Below are 6404 nucleotides of genomic sequence, written 5' to 3'. Positions count from 1 at the left end.
TTGGATCGGATCGAGCTATTGAGTATTGGGCCTGCATACTCGCTCATCCGTATCCTTTGTGTACCGCCCCATGGCCCCGTCCTTAGAGTTAATGACTAATAGGCTTAACTCTTGTTTGTCTGCACCACAGTTCCCGTTCGTTCCGTGCCGTAGCCGGATACGTATTGCACAGTAGTAGACACCGTAATCTGACGTATCTAACACACCACTATTGTAACTCGTCGTCCAAGGACCTTTCAAGTGCCTGATGGCCAGGGGAGCTCTTACACGGCACGGAGACACAGTGATGCTCGCCCATCAAAGTGTACAACGATCGAGTTTGCTTAAGTGTCTGGGTACCTACACACCAGACACAATGCAATGGCCATGGATCCACACAAGGCACATCACATGCAGAAAGCTTCACCAGATTATGACACATACCACACTCTTGTAACTCGTCGTCGAAGGGGCGTTCAAAGTGCCTTACGGCTAGGGGAGATCTAGCACGGCACGGAGACACAGTGATGGTTGCCCATCAAAGTGTACAACGATCGAGTTTGCTTTCCGCGCAAGCGTTCTAAGTGTCTGGGTACCTACACACCAGACACAATGCAATGGCCACGGATCCACACAAGGCACATCACATGCAGAAAGCTTCACCAGATTCTGACACATACCACACTCTTGTAACTCGTCGTCGAAGGGGCGTTCAAAGTGCCTTACGGCTAGGGGGGATCTAGCACGGCACGGAGACACAGTGATGGTCACCCATCAAAGTGTACAACGATCGAGTTTGCTTTCCGCGCAAGCGTTCTAAGTGTCTGGGTATCTAAGCACCAGACACAATGCAATGGCCACGGATCCACACAAGGCACATCACATGCAGAAAGCTTCACCAGATTCTGACACATACCACACACATGCAACTCGTCGTCGAAGGGGCGTTCAAGTGCCTTACGGCTAGGGGAGATCTAGCTCGGCACGGAGACACAGTGATGGTCACCCATCAAAGTGTACAACGAACGAGTTGGCTTTCAACAAATTCTGACACATAGCAAGCGAGCGACCGAGCTACACCGAAGGCAGCCCATGGTTGGTCACTCGCGGACGATCATCAGTAATGATCCTTCCGCAGGTTCACCTACGGAAACCTTGTTACGACTTTTACTTCCTCTAAATCATCAAGTTCGGTCAACTTCAGCCATGCCAGCTGCAGCTCACGAAGGAACCGCGGAAGGTAAGCCTCCAGAAACCTCACTAAATAATCCATCGGTAGTAGCGACGGGCGGTGTGTACAAAGGGCAGGGACGTAATCAGCACTAGCTAATGACTAGTGCTTACTAGAAATTCCAGGTTCATGGGGACCGTTGCAGTCCCCAATCCCGACTAGATGGGCATTTTAGTGATTTCCCGTTCCTCTCGGAATGGGGGCGCCTATTGGCGAGAACACGCTGCGACCCACATTGTAGCACGCGTGCAGCCCAGAACATCTAAGGGCATCACGGACCTGTTATCGCTCATTCTCAGCTTGCTAAACACAAGTTGTCCCGCTAAGCAGGGCAAACGTAGCCGACGACCGCCCGTGAAGGCGCCGCCCGGCTGTAACGTCAGGTGCGCCCGGAGGCGCACTGCTGACAGCGTTCTAGTTAGCATGTTTGAGTCACGTTCGTTATCGGAATTAACCAGACAAATCATTCCACGAACTAAGAACGGCCATGCACCACTACCCTTAAATTTGAGAAAGAGCTATCAATCTGTCTTACCTCGATAAGTTTGGACCTGGTAAATTTTCCCGTGTTGAGTCAAATTAAGCCGCAAGCTCCACTTCTTGTGGTGCCCTTCCGTCAATTCCTTTAAGTTTCAACTTTGCAACCATACTTCCCCCGGAACCCGATTTTGGTTTCCCGGAAGCGACTGAGAGCACCGAATAGGGGTAGCGTCTCCCAATTGCTAATTGGCATCGTTTACGGTTAGAACTAGGGCGGTATCTAATCGCCTTCGATCCTCTAACTTTCGTTCTTGATTAAAGAAAGCATCCATGGCAAACGCTTTCGCTTCAGTTGGTCCTACGACGGTCTACGAATTTCACCTCTCGCGCCGTAATACCAATGCCCCCAACTACTTCTGTTAATCATTACCTCTAGGTTTCTGACAAACCAACGAAATCGTATAAACCGAGGTCATATTCCATTATTCCATGCAAGATTATTCTCGGCCAACGCCAACCCCACGGGGGGGCCGGACGCTTTGTCTTAGCCTGCTTTGAGCACTCTAATTTGTTCAAGGTAAATGTGAGTATCTTGAGCACCATGAGGAGCCCGTGCCGGAGTTAACCGGTAGCACGGTACTCGTTCACAGAGTAACGCCCAAGTACACCATTGTGAGTCGCAGCCGTGAGCGCGCGCACGAACGGCCCCGGCGTGTAACCGGGCGCCCGTGGCGGTCACGTGTCTGGACGGGCAATCAACTTCGAACGTTTTAACCGCAACAACTTTAATATACGCTAGTGGAGCTGGAATTACCGCGGCTGCTGGCACCAGACTTGCCCTCCACTTGATCCTTGTTGAAGGATTTATACTCAACTCATTCCAATTATGGACCATCGTTAGAGAGGTCCATATTGTTATTTCTCGTCACTACCTCCCCGTACTGGGATTGGGTAATTTACGCGCCTGCTGCCTTCCTTGGATGTGGTAGCCATTTCTCAGGCTCCCTCTCCGGAATCGAACCCTGATTCCCCGTTACCCGTCGCAACCATGGTAGTCCTCTACACTACCATCAATAGTTGATAGGGCAGACATTTGAAAGATCTGTCGTCAGTCGACAAGCGACCATACGATCTGCGTCCTTATCCAGACTTCAACTCAAGCCGCCCGGAGGCGATTGGTTTAACTAATAAGTGCACCAGTTCAGCTACCCGCGAGGGCAACAGTCCCGGCATGTTGCATGTATTAGCTCTGGATTTTCCACAGTTATCCAAGTAACTAGTGGTAGGATGATCTTGTGAATTATAGCTGTTATACTGAGCCTTATGCGGTTTCACATTCATTTATGTTTGTACTTAGACATGCATGGCTTAACCTTTGAGACAAGCGTATATTACTGGTAGGATCAACCAGAATTCGTTCCACTACAGACACACACTCGCTTAGTGGGAAATAAATTTCCACACAACTCTCTCTCTCTAGAACCATATGGAATGGCTCTTTGGTGTTGGGTAAGGCACCAATTTGTTGGGGTGTAACGGTCACCACCAACTTTAAGTTTGTTAGGGCACAACGGAAACCACTAACTAAACTTTAGGAAACTAAATTTCCTCACACATTATCTCTCACCATATTAGCACTAGGTGCTATCCACGATTGTACAACGTTTCAACTCTTGAATCGACCGTAGGGCCGCGGAATTGCTTCCGGGCCCCTATTCTCGCTATTAATTGTTCATCTCTTTCAATACATCGAGTTCGTTCCATTGGGTAGTTCGCATGGCGAACGTTTTGATGCAGCCCCCTGGGGGACCACGGCACTTTACACCGGGTATGGTGTATGCGCAACCTACAGATAACAATAAACCCCTTATGCGTGTGTAAACCGATGTTGGGCTGCTCAACATCTTTCATGGTTACATCACTTGCACCAGAACCCACGGTGCCGATTTGGTAATATGTTGTACATTTACTCTCAAGATGTACGCTTCGGCCCCTTATTCAGGGGCTCAAGCTATTACCAGCAAGAACAATCCTCATCCAGACTTGAACTCGAAACACCCGGAGGCGAACGGTTTAACTAATAAGTGCACCAGTCTTGAATCCATGCGTCGGTGGAAACAATGCCGGCGTGTTGCATGTATTAGCTCTGAACTTAGCGAGTGATTGCCTTGCAGCTGTCGAACTGAGCGTAGAGCGTGATTATCGCTCACTTGAACCATGTTGAATGGCTCTTTGGTGTAGGGTAAGGCACCAATTTGTTGGGGCGTAACGGTCACCACCAACTTAAGACTTGCTTATAGGCATTTCAACGTTTTCAACTCTTAAATCGACCGTGTTTCATTATCATCTCTTCTTCTTATTAAATGCATCGAGTTCGTTCCATTGGGTAGTTCGCGTGGCGAACGGTTTGATGCAGCCCCCCGGGGGGGACCACGGCACTTTACACCGGGCATGGTGTATGCGCAACCTACAGATCACCAATATATTTGTGATCGATAATGCACACTTCTTACACGACTGACCAGTCGACAGCGCTGCCTTCCTATTATGCGTGTGTAAACCGATGTTGGGCTGCTCAACATCTTTCACGGTTACATCACTTGCACCCGAACCCATGGTGCCGATTTGGTAATATGTTGTACATGGTCTCAAGATGTACGCTTCGACCCCTTATTCAGGGGCTCAAGCTATTACCAGCAAGATCAATCCTCATCCAGACTTGAACTCGAAACACCCGGAGGCGAACGGTTTAACTAATAAGTGCACCAGTCTTGAATCCATGCGTCGGTGGAAACAATGCCGGCATGTTGCATGTATTAGCTCTGAACATAGCGAGTGATTGCCTTGTAGCTGTCGAACTGAGCGTAGAATGTGATTATCGCTCACTTGAAAGGGTCAAGCCCTATCGAGTCGTCCGGTTTTTACGCCAGACGACTCGGTTCACCATCTTTCGGGATACAAGTTGACTAAGTGGTACCACTACACTTATCAACTTTCGATTTGGTAATCCTCATCCAGCTTCCTTTCTGGAGGTCCCGAGGATTACCAATTGGGCTGTCATACTGAGCTCATATATTGCAGATCGATAATGCACACTTCTTACACGACTGACCAGTCGACAGCGCTGCCTTCCTATTATGCGTGTGTAAACCGATGTTGGGCTGCTCAACATCTTTCACGGTTACATCACTTGCACCAGAACCCACGGTGCCGATTTGGTAATATGTTGTACATTTACTCTCAAGATGTACGCTTCGGCCCCTTATTCAGGGGCTCAAGCTATTACCAGCAAGAACAATCCTCATCCAGACTTGAACTCGAAACACCCGGAGGCGAACGGTTTAACTAATAAGTGCACCAGTCTTGAATCCATGCGTCGGTGGAAACAATGCCGGCGTGTTGCATGTATTAGCTCTGAACTTAGCGAGTGATTGCCTTGCAGCTGTCGAACTGAGCGTAGAGCGTGATTATCGCTCACTTGAACCATGTTGAATGGCTCTTTGGTGTAGGGTAAGGCACCAATTTGTTGGGGCGTAACGGTCACCACCAACTTAAGACTTGCTTATAGGCATTTCAACGTTTTCAACTCTTAAATCGACCGTGTTTCATTATCATCTCTTCTTCTTATTAAATGCATCGAGTTCGTTCCATTGGGTAGTTCGCGTGGCGAACGGTTTGATGCAGCCCCCCGGGGGGGACCACGGCACTTTACACCGGGCATGGTGTATGCGCAACCTACAGATCACCAATATATTTGTGATCGATAATGCACACTTCTTACACGACTGACCAGTCGACAGCGCTGCCTTCCTATTATGCGTGTGTAAACCGATGTTGGGCTGCTCAACATCTTTCACGGTTACATCACTTGCACCCGAACCCATGGTGCCGATTTGGTAATATGTTGTACATGGTCTCAAGATGTACGCTTCGACCCCTTATTCAGGGGCTCAAGCTATTACCAGCAAGATCAATCCTCATCCAGACTTGAACTCGAAACACCCGGAGGCGAACGGTTTAACTAATAAGTGCACCAGTCTTGAATCCATGCGTCGGTGGAAACAATGCCGGCATGTTGCATGTATTAGCTCTGAACATAGCGAGTGATTGCCTTGTAGCTGTCGAACTGAGCGTAGAATGTGATTATCGCTCACTTGAAAGGGTCAAGCCCTTTCGAGTCGTCCGGTTTTTACGCCAGACGACTCGGTTCACCATCTTTCGGGATACAAGTTGACTAAGTGGTACCACTACACTAATCAACTTTCGATTTGGTAATCCTCATCCAGCTTCCTTTCTGGAGGTCCCGAGGATTACCAATTGGGCTGTCATACTGAGCTCATATATTGGAGATCGATAATGCACACTTCTTACACGACTGACCAGTCGACAGCGCTGCCTTCCTATTATGCGTGTGTAAACCGATGTTGGGCTGCTCAACATCTTTCACGGTTACATCACTTGCACCAGAACCCACGGTGCCGATTTGGTAATATGTTGTACATTTACTCAAGATGTACGCTTCGGCCCCTTATTCAGGGGCTCAAGCTATTACCAGCAAGAACAATCCTCATCCAGACTTGAACTCGAAACACCCGGAGGCGAACGGTTTAACTAATAAGTGCACCAGTCTTGAATCCATGCGTCGGTGGAAACAATGCCGGCATGTTGCATGTATTAGCTCTGAACTTAGCGAGTGATTGCCTTGCAGCTGTCG

This window comes from Anopheles funestus (assembly GCF_943734845.2).
Source record: "Anopheles funestus chromosome X unlocalized genomic scaffold, idAnoFuneDA-416_04 X_unloc_38, whole genome shotgun sequence".
Classification (NCBI taxonomy): Eukaryota; Metazoa; Arthropoda; class Insecta; order Diptera; family Culicidae; genus Anopheles; species Anopheles funestus.
Note: the sequence above shows the minus strand (reverse complement) of the source record.